This window comes from Nycticebus coucang, chromosome 4 (genome assembly GCF_027406575.1).
Source record: "Nycticebus coucang isolate mNycCou1 chromosome 4, mNycCou1.pri, whole genome shotgun sequence".
Taxonomy (NCBI): Eukaryota; Metazoa; Chordata; class Mammalia; order Primates; family Lorisidae; genus Nycticebus; species Nycticebus coucang.
In genome coordinates this window covers 85626680-85641683 of record NC_069783.1, presented here as the reverse complement: position 1 = coordinate 85641683, position 15004 = coordinate 85626680, and the positions used below count along the sequence as shown (strand labels likewise).

At 42.8% G+C, this 15004-nt stretch overlaps 1 protein-coding gene across 3 annotated transcripts in view; it reads left to right on the top strand.

Annotated features, from left to right (window-relative positions):
- Positions 1-8775: 8775 nt before the first annotated feature.
- KRCC1 (lysine rich coiled-coil 1) overlaps positions 8776-15004 on the top strand; it is a 28560-nt gene continuing 22331 nt past the window's right edge. For all 3 annotated transcript variants that reach the window (XM_053588099.1, XM_053588097.1, XM_053588098.1), the window contains exon 1: positions 8776-8946. The gene's annotated coding sequence lies outside the window, so the exon portion shown is untranslated. The remainder of the gene's footprint in view (positions 8947-15004) is intronic.

Genomic DNA, 15004 nt, shown 5'->3' with positions numbered 1-15004 from the left:
CCCTAGTCCTTTCTTTTCTTTTTTTTTTCACTGAGATCCAAACCTTTCTTGGTGGCCCTGGCCCTGCCAACAATATGCCAGTAGCAGCCCACAATCATTGTGACAACCTAAAGTTCTCACCACATTCTAAAATGCTTCCTATGTAGATTACCTCCTTTGAGAACTATCAGTCTTCGCCTTTAGGAAAAGTAAATTTAGTTTTGAAAGGATTTCTTACTGCTCTACTCCAGATGTTTCATCAGGAAAGAATTTAGGAAGGACATGAGAGCTTTCTTCAATGTCATGCATCTTGAAGTGGGGCAGAAATAGATTCATTCCGCCTTTCCTGAAAAATCAATCTGGGGCCAGGGTGAATATAACCACGTAACGACATGGTGTAACAGACCTTCACAGTCCTGTCTCTATCGACGAGCCCTTCTCAGCTCCAGAAAGATGGAAACTTTTTCCACTGTTAATGATTTCAATAGGCATCCAGTCTCCTTTTTTGTGTGTCTCTGGATAAAAGAAGGGTGGTGAGAAAGGGAGAAAAAGTGACATAGCTAAAGCCAAAGGTCACTTGTCCAGGAGAAAGGTCTTAGCTAGAAGATTCCAGACAAGAGGACAAGAAGAATGACCACTATGGAATAGAGCCATTGCTCTGTCTAGCTATGTTCCAGCTGACTACACACACACACACACAGAACATTACTATGGTTCTCCAGCTCCCCAATACCCCCACACCCTAAAGAAGGTAAAAGGCAATTGGTGCAGGATATGCTACCCAAGGGCAATGCAGGTCCCTAATTATATACCTCAAGGGTAGAAGAGTGTGACGTGAAGAGGTCAGGAGTGGAGGCTCTTTGGGAAGAGCTGTCAGTGTAATATCACAAGAGGAGGCAAGCATTTTAACTATCCTCTCGTTACCAGAATTTCTTCCTCAGATCCTTGGTCTCGGGTATTCGAAGAATGAGCCTGCTGACCACAGATCAGTGGGAAGACAAGATTTTTATTAGACAGAAAGGAATACAGGGCAGCGCCTGTGGCTCAGTGGGTAGGATGCCGGTCCCATATACTGAGGGTGGCGGGTTCAAACCCAGCCCCAGCCAAACTGCAAGAAAAAAATAGCTGGGCGTTGTGGTGGGCGCCCATAGTCCCAGCTACTCGGGAAGCTGAGGCAAGAGAATTGCCTAAGCCCAGGAGTTGGAGGTTGCTGTGAGCTGTGTGACAGCATGGCACTTTATCGAGGGCAATAAAATGAGCCTCTGTCTCTATAAAAAAAAAAGAGGAAGAAGAAAGAAAGAAAAGAAAAGAAAAGAAAAAGAAAAAAAAGAAAGGAATACAGGAGTAAAAAGCATCAGAGCTTCTGGCAAAGGGGAAGACCTAAGTTGGAAGTCTTTGTCTTGGGCCCTTTATTCTCAACCTGTGGGTCACAACCCCTTTGTAACAATGAAAGTACATCCTGCATATCAGATATTTATATTACAGTTCATAACAGTAGCAAAATTACAGTTATGAAGTAGCAACGGAAATAATTTTATGGTTGGGGGTCACCACAACATGAGGAACTGTATTAAAGGGTCGGGCATTAGGAAGGTTGAAAATCACTGGTCTAGGGGTATATATTACATTTTTGGCCAGGACTTGGTAGGTGGAAAAATATCTTTTCAAAGTTAATGAAGCATTAACAAATGAATGAAATGCAGTCCCTCCTCCATTAGGGGAAGGTTATTTTAGGGAAGGGATTAGGGTGTGTGCTCCCTACTCAAGGTTGAACTATCCAAAATGTTCAGGCTGCTTTGTTCATGACCTTGCCTGAGCCCAGATGGTTGTCCTAGAAAGGGCAGCCTGTTTGTACCTGGAAAGGGGGTCTGATTTCTGAGCTCACTTGGGCCTAGAGAATGGGGGAATCCCTGTCCAGCCTTCAGTGGGGGAATCCTGAATCAGTCTTAATGTAAGAAAGGACTCTGCTTGTTAGCCTGCACTGTGAATAGAATCTGTCCCTAAACACCACCGCTGCAGCTCCTAAATCTTTAACTGTAGCACATAATTCATAATTATTGTCCTGAGCCTTCGAGCTCATGCCAGAGGATTTGACAGCGTGATTGTGTTCCCCTTGGTTTGGGTATGTTGCAATTCAGGGAAACATGTCAAGGTGAAGACATAAATCAAACTCACATAATTTGTGGTAAGTTTTGAATTACTGGGACAGTTTGTGTGCCTGCTTTAAAGTTGCAGCCTCTAATCTACCATACTCTGGAAAAAAAGCCAGCCATGCTCTGTTGAATAATCCACTGGCTGAGTCACATGCCTGCAGAGATCACCATCTAGTGGTAAATCAAAAGAGCTGCAAGATTTTAAATCTTTTCTAAGGCCTATTTTATTATAGTAAAAGAACAACCCTTATCACTAGATTTGACCTCCTTTTTTACCCAAAGCTAAGGTTCATTTAAACCAGGGTGATAGGCTTGGCGCCTGTAGCACAGTGGTTACGGCACCAGCCACATACACTGAGGGAGCCAGGTTCAAACCTGGTCCAGGCCAGCTAAACAACAATGAAAAATAGTATGGCATTGTGAATAGCCAGGTGTTGTGACAGGGGCCTGTGGTCTCAGCTACCTGAGCTGAGGCAAGATAATTGCTTAAACCCAGGAGTTGGAGGTTGCTGTGAGCTGTGATGCCACAGCACTCTACCGAGGGTGACAAAATGAGACTCTCTCTCAAAATAAATAAATAAAATAATTAACCAGGCAGATAGAGGAAAATGAATCCAAAATGAGAGGGTCAGGCCGAAAGGCCAACTGAGTTCTTAGCTTAACACAGAAAAGAATTCAAGAATGAGCCAACAGAGAAAAGCAAAAGCAAAAGAGCAAAGGCATGTTTATTAAAGTTAAGAAAAAAAAAAGAGGCTGACTATTTGACAGAAGCTTGAAATTCTGGCATCTATCTGCCCAACAATGGGGGCTTTCACTCTGTAATTTAATGATTCGTAGATACATTATTTGTGTGTAATTTTATAAGTGTTCATATTTTTCTCATTTTGCATTGCGTAAAGTGTACAAAATCTCCTAAGCACAAAATACTGCTTATATTGCTTGTGATTACAGTGTATAAATATTTTCTAATTGTGTACATTGATGGGGAGACAAGTGGGTTATTTAGGGTTTTTTTTAAGTGACCCTTTTATATTGCAGTTTCAATAGGTAACTGCCCATCAAATTTAAAACCACTATGATACATTTTTACTTAACAGTTCCAGCAAGAAAAATCTATTTTTAATTGTCTTTCTCCATTATAGAAAAGTACTTCATGTGTCCCTTTAAAATAAATGGCAGATGTCACTTTAGGCCCTTGTATTTATGACTCTGGTAGCAGTCTTTAGTCTCCGGGTTATAGTCCAGTATTTGCATTTGGGTTCTCATAAAAATGTTGTGATTCTCTTTTAGCACAAGTAGCCCATGTTTTTTCTCCCAAATCAAGTATTTTCCTTCTCCCTCTTGAGTCCCCATGTGTTGTCTCCCTCCTGCTGTTGCCCAGTGAGGGAGAGAGGGAGAAAATGTTCATTGCACAGAGAATGTCGGGCCACTTTGGAAACTTGGCAAATAAAGTTTGCACTGAGTGCTGGTTTGTTTGGCAGTATAACTGTGCCAAAAATCACCTTGTCTAATCTTCTGGATATGTATGTCAAACTTATTACCCTTCTTGCAAGCTGAAAATTTAAGGTACTTGTAAGTGTTTATGCTTCTGTGTGTAACTGTTGCCTTTTCTAAACTGCTTTCCTCCTTAACTGAAAATATAATTCTATTAGTTACATCATGTTAAGTAAAGAGGCTCTCCATGCACAAAATGCATCTATGTAGCAGTCAGATAACAGCATTTGTACATTTTCTGTCTGACCTCCTGATGGTGGTAGTGCCTTTGTCACCCTTTGGACGATTGGCATTTGTTTTTGTTTTGAAGCACAAGTAGTAGCTTGCTTTGCACGTCACAAAAGTCTCTCCAGATGTAAAAGATAGGAAATGGTGTGTTATGATCCAGGCTCAGTTGGAGCATTTACACTTTATTTTTATCAAAACAAATATACTTGGTGGAGACTGGCCAGTAGTAGTATGTGGAGTCTTCAAGCTAAGAGTAATTTTTAAATTTAAAAAATTAAAAATTTTAAGAGGTGGCACATTAACAAGCAACTGAGTTAGAGGATTAGGCGATGACTGCCCTGGTTTGTCTCTAAGGAGGCAAGAGTAGGGTTACAGGTGGCTGGGCATGCAGAGCAGTTAGCATGATCTGTGATTGTTCTTTCTTATTCATTAACAGTGTTGGTACTTCTCATTATTTGTGCATTTGTTTACCCTGGGCAGTCCCGTCAGCCAGTTAATCTACCAGCTCTTAGGCAGTAATGGCAGATTTCTTCCCCCTCCCCCCAAGATTTTGTACAGCTTATTTAAAGTCCTATGAATGTATGTGTGTGTTATTAAAATTGCATTTTCTCAGTTCGAGAAAAAAAAAAAAAAGGAGGCTGACCCCTAGACAGGACAGTTGCTATCTCTGAAGCAACAAAAAGTAGTACCTCATGAGTTTATGGGGTCTTGACATATATTATACCTTCTATTTAACTTACGTTAAGTGAAGGGAGGATGAGTCTTAAGATTTCTGGGAAAAGGGTAAGGAGTTCCAAAAATTGGAGGTCCCGCCTCTTTATAAACTATATAGGGCAACTTCTGGGAGTTGCCATGGCACTTCGTGTTTACACAAATGTCAGGCACTGGTGAGAATTTCTTTTGGTACGCTAAAACACTATAAACAGGGTAGGAAGAGTAGTGAGGGTAACCTCAGATTGTTTCTCCTTGGCCATCTTAGTTCTAGTTCTTCTCCACCACCTCTTATTTTATCAGAGACCTTGGTTCCTGTCTTATAACTCCTTATCAAGATGTTAAGGGGGTAATAAGGTTCCTTTAGGCCTGTGAATTAAGAACAATTTGTACCTTCTTTAACGGTTGATAAAAATAAATCAAAAGAATACTAGTGTTTGTGATACATGAAAATGATATGAAATTCCAGTTTCAGTAACCATAAATAAAAATGTATTAGAAATCAACCATACTCAGATGTTTACGCATTTTCCATGACTGCTTTCACACTACAACACAAGCAGAGTTCAACATTTGCAACAGAGAACATATAGTCCACAAAGCCAAAAATATTCAGTCTGGCCTATTATGGGAAATGTTTGTCAATCCCTGCTTAGACTAATAATAGCTTAATACCTGACAAGGTTAAATAGGCCAAGGAAGCTTACTGCTTCCAAGTACATTCACTTGCTGATTCGTTCATTCACTCGACAAGCACTGCAAAGAGGATGATCAAGGGAAAAGTTCTTGTGCACATCTACCACACACATTCCAGGACGAAATAGCAGATAGTGACATCCTGCATAATTACACCACATCATAATTACATAATAATTGACAAAACTTCACACTCTGCGGTCTCTGTGTTCTGACTAAAATTGCACGCCTTGGGCGGTGCCTGTGGCTCATTGAGTAGGGCACCAACCCCATATACCGAGGGCGGTGGGTTCAAACCCAGCCCCTGCCAAACTGTAACAAAAAATAGCCGGCCATTGTGGTGGGCGCCTGTGGTCCCAGCTACTTGGGAGGCTGAGGCAAGAGAATTGCCTAAGCCCAGGAATTGGAGGTTGCTGTGAGCTGTGATGTCACAACACTCTACCAAGGGCAACAGAGTGAGACTCCGTCTCTAAAAAAAAAACCGCATGTCTGCTTCCCTCTTTCTTCCCTCTGGCTCCAAGAAATCCTTAGTTGTGAAATGCTTCTGTAGGGATCACAGTGAAATCCATCCTTTTCCCTTGGTTGGTTCACTGAAAAATCAACTCACAATTAGGGGAGATTAATAAAAGAAAGGTTTTTTCCAATACCATACACGTAGGGGAAACCACAAGAATGATTACCCAATGTCTTAATGATAGTCAGAGACCTTTATAGATGCCTTTTAGAAGGAAGCAGGGAGTGTCTTGGTGGCCAGCCACATATACTAAGGCTGACCCTGCCAGGGCCAGCTAAACATCAATGACAACTGCAACAAAAAAATAGCTGGGCGTTGTGGCGGGCACCTGTAGTCAGGAGGCCGAGGCAAGAGAATCTCTCTCTCTTTTTTTTTTTTTTTTTTTACAATTAAAATGGTTTTATTCTACCTGGGTGCAAGTGGCGTAAGATTTCCAAACGGGCTGGGAAGAAAATCCACCGGCAAGAGAATCTCCTAAGCCTAAGAGTTTGAGGATGCTGTGAGCTGTGAAGCCACGGAGGGCAACATAGTGAGACACTGTCTCAAAAAAAAAAGAAAGAAAGGGTAACGCCTGTAGCTCAAGCCGCTAAGGCGCCAGCCACATACACTAGAGCTGGCTGGTTCGAATCCAGCCTGGAGGCCTGCCAAACAATAACAACTACAACCAAAAAATAGCCGGGTGTTGTGGCGGGCGCCTGTAGTCCCAGCTACTTGGGAGGCTGAAGCAAGAGAATCGCTTAAGCCCAGGAGCTGGAGGTTGCTGTGAGCTGTGACACCATGAGCTGTGACACCATAGCACTCTACCCAGAGTCATAGCTTGAGGCTCTGTCTCAAAAAAAAAAAAAGAAAAAAAAGGGCTCGTTGCCTGTGGCTCAAGCAGCTCAGGCGCCAGCCACATACACCTGAGCTGGCAGGTTTGAATCCAGCCAGGGCCCGCCAAACAACAACGATGGCTGCAACCAAAAAATAGCCTGGGCGTTGTGGTGGGCACCTGTAGTCCCAGCTACTTGGGAGGGGTAGGCAGGAGAATCGCTTGAGCCCAGGAGTTGGAGGTTGCTGTGAGCTGTAATGCTACAGCACTCTACCCAGGGTGACAGCTTGAGGCTCTGTCTCAAAAAAAAAAAAAAAAAAAGGGTGGGGGGAGAGGAGGTGGCGGGTTCAAGCCCAGCCCCGGCCAAAAATAAAAAAAAAAAAAAAAAGGAAAATGTGGAAAGTAAAGGTTCGGCAAGTGGTTGCTGGGGGAGGTGGGTGTATAGATGGAGGGAAACAGATTGACTTGTAAATTAACCTGAGAGACAGGTATTATGTTTTAAATGATTTGGGGCCAGGTCTGGTAGCATTCTGGAAAGGAAGTCAGCAGCCCTGTCTTATAACTCCTTACTGAGAAGGGCCAGCCCATCAGGTCTCTGACCGTCATTAAGACATTCCCCCCCATGCGCATGGTATTTAGAAACAAACCTTTGTTTTATTAATCTGCCAAAATTGTGGGTTGATCTTTCATCAAACCAACCAAAGGAAAAGGACGGGTTTCGCCGTGATCAGAAAAATATGTCATCAGGAAAGGAAGAATCCCCGATCAGGTTAGTCGTTTTTTAATGCAGATGGAGGGAAGGCCTCTTCCAATGCTTCCTGATCGTTAATGGCTTTTAATTCAAAATATTCTTTATGCTAAGTAGTCATATCTGGGGGTAAAATTTCCTTACCTCCTTCACTTTTCCTCTCAAGAATTCCTAAATCCACTCATTCTACATGCATTTACCAGCACACATATCATCAGGCTCGGTGCCCCAAATACAAAGATGAATAAAATGTAGGCCCTGTCTTTAAGACATTGACCATTTAAAGAGGATTATGGAAGAATATGTAAGACGGTGAGAGATAGAAGGCAAAGAGGAAAGGTATCCAGGGAAGTCCGAGGAGCCAGGGGAGCTTCAGAGAAGCGGCAGACTAACAACTCAGGAGGAGATCAGCACTAGAGTAGATTATTTCAGGTTCAAAGACCCAGCAGCCTGAGGAAAGAGGTGGGGGGTGGGGGGCCAAGACATAGCGTAACATGTGAGACAACCACCGTTGGGTGGGTTTTGTGGGGGCTTACAGAAGCAGTTTTACACCTTTTTTTTTTTTTTTTTACCATTCTGGCACCAGCACTTTTATGTCCCACTGTTTGAAAGCTATTCTAACAGCAACAACTGTTTGAAATTGTTCTTAATTTACATTACCACAAGTTTTCGCTGTGTATTGATTTTACCTGCTGTGTATTGACTTGACTTGCAATTCCTGTCTCTCAAACATGTATAAAACCAACTGCTGTGAGACCATTTGCTCAAGACTTCAAGAATACTGCATAAAGATTAATCTTACAAATTTTAAAAACAATCTGAATATCGTTTAGCCACGTATATATATTGTATTATAATGTACAGAAAAAGGAAATAATACAAACCAGGGTAGTGATTTCCTTAGGAAACGTGGCTTGAAATGATGAGATTTGTGTATTTTAAGTACTAATCTGTGTGTATAATATTTATATAGACGCACATAGCGAAAGAACGAGAGGGAGAAACAGGTTGTTGATACACCAATCATGGCAACCAAGGATTGCGCTCTATCTAGTCTGTGTATTAAAGAACGTAACGAAGAAAAGAAAGGCACGAGTTAAAGAACGTATTTTTGAGATTCTTTAGGGGTGGATCTGTAGACTGCCAGGCTCTTTTTCTTCTCAGTTGGTTTTAGATTCATTCTCCCAAGGCAAGCTGCCCCAGCGCTCTTCTTTCTCCCCAATAAGAGCGCGAAGCTGCAGGAGTAGAAACATCCCACCCGGCAAGCTTAGAGCCAAACCAGCCAGAGCGCGTCGCGGTGGGCGGAGCAAACAGTAAGGCGGGGCTAGAGGGGCTTCCTGGGACGGCGGCTCCCGGCGCAAGCGCAGTAGCGCGCCTCGCCTCCATGGCGTCTGCGCTGTCCAGTCATTCGCCGGCAGTAGCGGCGACTTCCCCTCAGGAAGCCGGGTCTCCGCCTCCTCCTCCCACCCCGCCTGCTCGGTGGCGGAGGCGGCGGCGGCGGCAGCGGTTGTTCCTGCCTCTCCGCCACCTCCACCGCGGCCTATCTCCCGGCCGGCGGCGTTGGCGGGGAGGGGAACAGTAGTTGTAGACGCCCGCCCCTGCCTCAGAGAAGGTGAGTTCCCGCCCCGGCGGCGGGGGCGGCCCGGTCTTCAGCCCCTCAACTCCGCGGCCCAGGAAAGGCCCAGCTCGCCGGGCGCGCCCTGAGCGAGCGAAATGGCCGACAGGGCGCGGCCGGAATCCCGCCGCGCGCCCCCGGGCAGGGGCATCAGGGCTCCCGAGTGGAGCGTGGAGGGAAGGGACGGCTCAGACTGCCCAGGAAGCTGAGGTCTGAGTGGGAAAATGGAGGCGACCAGGCAGAAGTCCGTGGACCTGGAGCGTCACGGAAAGGGAAGGGAGGAGGTTGATGAGGAAACTACAAGAGGGGACAGAAAAAAGTCCTAAGACGTAGAAAAGAGTAAACCTCCGTGTGGTGAAATTCGACATCCTGAAAAGTAGAGACTCTTCAGTACTATAGTTAGGGAGCGGTGGAGTTAGGAAGTGGGGACAGTAGGAAATAGCGTAGGAACTTGAAAGGTTGCAGGAGCCCTCGGGAAGAGAAGAGGATGAGGTTTGTGGGGATCACTTTGGAGAGTTTTCCTAGGTTTTGAGGACAGGACCCTGTAAGACCAGCTATAAGAGATAATAGGCCCATCTTAAGAGTGGTCCTGAGTTTTAATGCGTATCCACCAATGTTAAAGATAAAGCTGGACATTAATTAGAGCGGTGAGAAGAGATTTTATTCCATAACTACTGATAGTAGGATAAAGAGCTGAGCTCCATTCGGATTTGCACAGAGGTGACTGGGCGCTTAGAGGGACAGAGGGGGAAGGGAGGGTTCAAGCAGAGTCAGGGAGGTGAAAAATTAGAAAGGATTGGTCCTTGTAAAGCCCACAGTGTCTGCTAGCTGGGAATTATCTGAGTTAAGATACTCACCTCCCAGAGCCTGGGAGCCGGAGGCTCTGTCATTCCCACTCACATGTCAGAGGAATGGTGTTCAGGTCCGTGAGAAAGACACTCCTGAGTTGCAAGGAGATACTTAACACAGCTCAAAGGAACAGAGGATTCACGATTGTGAGCCCATTTTAGTAAATGCGTTAAAAAAAAAAGGTAGATGAGGGTTGGGTCATATCGTGTTGGTTCAGATTATTTCCCAACAGAACTCCAAAGTGGAGCGGAGTCTCTTCAGAGACCTGGCCTTAGGCTGCCAGGGGCCAAGTTAAATTTTGGTTAAGTGTCTCTTCTACAGGGGTTTGGGAAATTTTTACAGTTCTCACCAACACATTTCCCCAAACACAAAAAGCTGTCAGTCTTTCTTGACCATTTTAGTCTAAGAGTTCTTACCAGTCCTATATATCTGCAAAACAGCCTGCCTATTGCAGGCTATGAGATAAACCTTTAAAGCAGTTTTGGGAATTATTTTAGATGTTAATGCTTGATCCCACTGCAGAAAATTTAAGTAAAACATTCAGCTATGTTCAGTTTCATATTTTTTCAGTATTTGCTTTGTTGCCTTGTTACTTTTTGTCTTCAGAGTGAAAGATGGTAGAAGCCAGAATATTGTGGAATAATTTAGATTCCTTTTTCCAGGAGAAACACCCATAAATAATAATACCCTCATAGAACTAATTTCTTTTTCATCCTTTTCGTGATATATTGTATTCTGTGTGTTATTCCATAATACTTCACACACATCACTTTGGAAAAATGGCAAAGGAGTCAAATATTGTAAAATTTCTTAAAACATTTTTTAGGCACTTTTTATATGTTCCATTAGAAATTAGAAAGGCTCAGTGCCTATAGCTCAGCAGCTAGGTATGAGGGCGCCGGCCATGTACACTGGGACTGGCGGGTTTGAACCTGGCCTAGACCTGTCAAAGGACAACAACAACTGCAACCAAAAAATAGCTGGGCATTGTGGCAGGCACCTGTAGTCCCTAGCTACTTGGGAGGCTTAGGCAAGAGACTCCTTAAGCCCAGGAGTTTGAGGTTGCTGTGAGCTGTGACGTCACAGCCTCTACCAAGGGCAACATATGAAACTCAAAAAAAAAAAATGGAAATTACAAATTCATTGCAACCAATGAATTGGTTCTATTTAAATCTCTTAGTGAAAGCAGTCTTTGAAAGACTAGATTTAGTATGTAGGTTTAGTATCATTGTTCTGAGATTTACAAAGTAAAATCTCCTGGGTTATTTTGCTTTTATACCAACTTCCTGTCAGTCACCAACAAATAAGCAAAGCAGTTTATAAGTATCAAGACTGCAATTCAGTTTGGCTTCCATGGTCAGATCACAGGAAGATTTGGCAACAGGTTTTCATGGAAGAGGCTTTTTGCTGGACTCAGCATTTATTTTGACTATGTGCAAAAGACTTTAAAAGACCTCAGTTCACAGGGAAGCGCCTGTGGCTCAAAGGGGTAGGTGGTGCTGGAGGTGGTGGGTTCAAACCCAGCACCAGCCAAAAAAAAATGTCAGTTCACATAATGGTAACTGTATGACCATAAGTCCCAAACTTTCTATTGAGCTGTGTCATCTCTGTGTTGGGAACCTCTGAGTATCCTAGAGGACACTGTGGGTGATTTTTGCCCTTCCAGAGGATATTTGGGAATATTGAAACATTTTTGGTTGTCACCACTTGGTAGGGAGGGATGGGAGCCAGAAGACAAAATCTCAAATGCCATAATCCTGACTGTTGAAGTCCCAAAAGAGCAAAATCCCTAAAGTTTACAATCCTCAAAATCCCAGTCCCAGGTGGTCTGTCTTGAAAATAGAATTCTGGAGGGAGGTGCCTGTGGCTCAGTGAGCACGGCGCCAGCCCCATATACCGAGGGTAGCGGGTTCAAACCCAGCCCCGGCCAAACTGCAACAAAAAAAAAATAGCCGGGCGTTGTGGCGGGCGCCTGTAGTCCCAGCTGCTTGGGAGGCTGAGGCAGGAGAATCGCATAAGCCCAAGAGTTAGAGGTTGCTGTGAGCCGTGTGACGCCACGGCACTGTACCCGAGGGTGGTACAGTGAGACTCTGTCTCTATAAAAAAAAAAAAAAAAAGAAAATAGAATTCTGGAAAAAGTAATTTTTTTTTTTTTTTAAAGACAGAGTCGCACTCTGATGTCCTAGGTAGAGTCCCATGGCATCATAGCTCACAGCAACCTCATTGGTCTTTTTTTTTTTTTTTTTAATTTCAGTTTTGCTTATTCATTCTTCTTTGAAGTACTCCTTTTTTGTTGATTTTTTTCTTCCTCTGGCAGTGCTGGCTGTTTTTTTTTTTTTTATGTTGTTGGTAGAGACGGGGTCTTACCCTGGCTCACTGCTGCTCATACTGGTCTTAAACCTCTGAGCTCAGACAGTCCACCCGCCTTGGCCTCCCACAGTGCTGGGACTACAGGCGTGAGCCACCATGCCCAGCCCCTCATTGGTCCTTTTGCCTCAGCCTCTCAAATAGCTGGGACTACAGGTGTCCACTACAATGCCCAGCTAATTTTCCTATTTTTAGTAGAAAAGGGGTCTCTTACTCAGGCTGATCTCAAACTCCTGAGATCAAGCAATCTACCTCCTTCGGCTTCCCAGAGTGCTAGGATTATAGGTGTGAGCAACTGTGCCTGGCCAGCCTAGAAGAAGTAATTTGAAAAATGTTTTTTCAATATTTACATCTTCAGAAAGAGATTTATTTGAGAAACATGCAACAGTACATTTCATAGGCCATTTTACACAATAAAACAGGCAATGATAACATTTTTGCAGACAAACGGGTATACTAACAGTTGCTTAGGTATAACAGTTATGATCAGATGAACCATATTCATAATGAAATAATACATCAAATAGGGAAATGTATAAATGCATACCACTATGGTTGGTAATTGGATGTTTTATAAGTAGTTACCTGAAATACATGACAGCCCAGGAATTTGAGGTTGCAATGGTTTGTGATCACACCACTGCACTCCAGCCTAGGCAACAGAGCTAGACGCCTACTCTAAAAAATTAAAAAGAAATACCATGTAAGAATGTTAAAAAAGAAAGAAAAGTAATACCATGACAAACAACCTAGGTCTTTTGATGACATCAGTCAACCAAGATGCTATGTCACCATCATGTATGCAGTCACCCATAAAGGCTAGATCTTAAGAAATTTTATCTTTCACAATTGCACATGTACAAAAAGGACATCTCTTCATTTATTGAGGAAGTTTCAACATTTGTAGATAATGCACAGTGCTGACACAAAGTGTTATGATGATGGAAAAAATGCATAAAACAAATTAGAACTCTAGTCTTCACAATTTATACTGTTTATAAATGATGAGAAGATGAAATACATAGTATAACAAATTGTGGAAAACTAATGCTGACAATTTTAAGTGATGAAAAGAAATTAAAAAGAATTTGACATGAAAAATGTAAAAGAGATGGTCTTACATGGTACAACTATCTTATTTATGATTTGAAGAATTTTAGACATTAGGGATTTTATTTTAGACTAGAGGGATTTTGATCTTTGTGAGATTCAACATTTGGGATTATGATCCAAACCAAGGAGGAACATGGTGATCAAGTGCTGGTGCTGCTGGCACATTGTTGATGTAGACTAGAGACATCACATCCATCCCAGAATGCACAAGACAGCCCCACTCAACAAAGGATCACCTTAACTCAAAATGGCATTAGTGTTGAGGTTGAGGAACCCCACACTAACCAAACTCCAAGGTCCGTAACAGCTTTAAAATTGTGAACTGATTGAACTGTTCTGTATTGGTATTTTTTGCATGGCATGGCATGGCTATGTATTAGAACAGTAATTCGTAAAACATACAAAAATTTGACCTGTAATGGCCATCAGATAACATCAAAGAGTAAGAGTTGAGGCTGTTCACTAGGATTTGAAAAACAATGCATTTAATAATTGTTACCTGTTATGGTCAGGCACTGTGCCTCATGCCTGGAATCCCAGAACTTTGAGAAGATGAGATGATAGGATCACTTGAGGCCAAGAATTCAAGACAAATCTGGGCAATATAAGGAGGCCCCTCATTTACACACAAAATAAGCCATGTTTATCGGCACACACCTGTAGTCCCAGCTATTTGGGAGTCTCAGAAGCAGGAGGATCACTTGAGTCCAAGTGTTGGAGGCTGCAGTCAGCTATGATGCCACTGCACTCCAGCCTGGACAATAGAATGAGACCATCTGGAAAAAAAAAAATTACCTCATCACTTTATTTCGGGTAAATATCCTTCTTTAACAGTTCATTTAACTGCCCCTTGACAAATGGTAAATACTTGCTATATCACACTGTTTAAAACACTACTAGGACTCTATAGTTTTAGATATTTATAAAGGTCTTAAATAGTGCCAGTTATAATTGTGTATAAATAAGATTTTAATTTTATTTTTGAGACAAGAGACTCACCATGCCACCCTCAGTGAATGCAGTGGTGTCACAGCTCACAGCAACCTCAAACTCAAGGGTTCAAGCGATTCTCTTGCCTCAGCCTTTCGAGTATCTGGGACCACTGTGCCCATCCATTTTTTTGGTGGTGGTTGTCTAGCAGGCCCAGGCTGGGCTCAAACCTTTGGTGTATGTGGCTGGTGCCCTACTCAATGAGCTATAGGCGCCGAGCCAAACAAGATTTTTTAAAATGTTGCTTGATACTTAGCCATTATCTTTATTTTTTTAAGGTCGTATTAGGAAATTCCTCCAGAAGGTATCAAAGAATTGGCATGTTTCCAGTTATTCCAATTTTACTCTCACTTTTCAAAAGTCTCATAGGATCATTAAAACTATTTGAGGAGCATCTGCTAACTCATTTTCACCTATATCTGTACATTAACAGAAAAACACCAAAACTCAATACTTGATGAAGGTTCATTCTCAGCCTACTGTGTGACCCACATCCTGGAGCACATGTCATCAAGAGGTCCTAAGAAAATGTGCCTAAGGTGTCTGGCTTGTTTGGTTTTATACATTCATGGAGATAGGAATTACACAAAAAATCACAATACATGGAAGGCATACATTGGTTTGGCCCCAAAAAGTGGGACATCTTGAAGCAAGGGCTTTCAGGTTATAGATGGGTTCAGATTCTTTGGTTTGTAATTGGTTAAAGAAATAAAGCTTTACCTAAAGCCTTGGACTG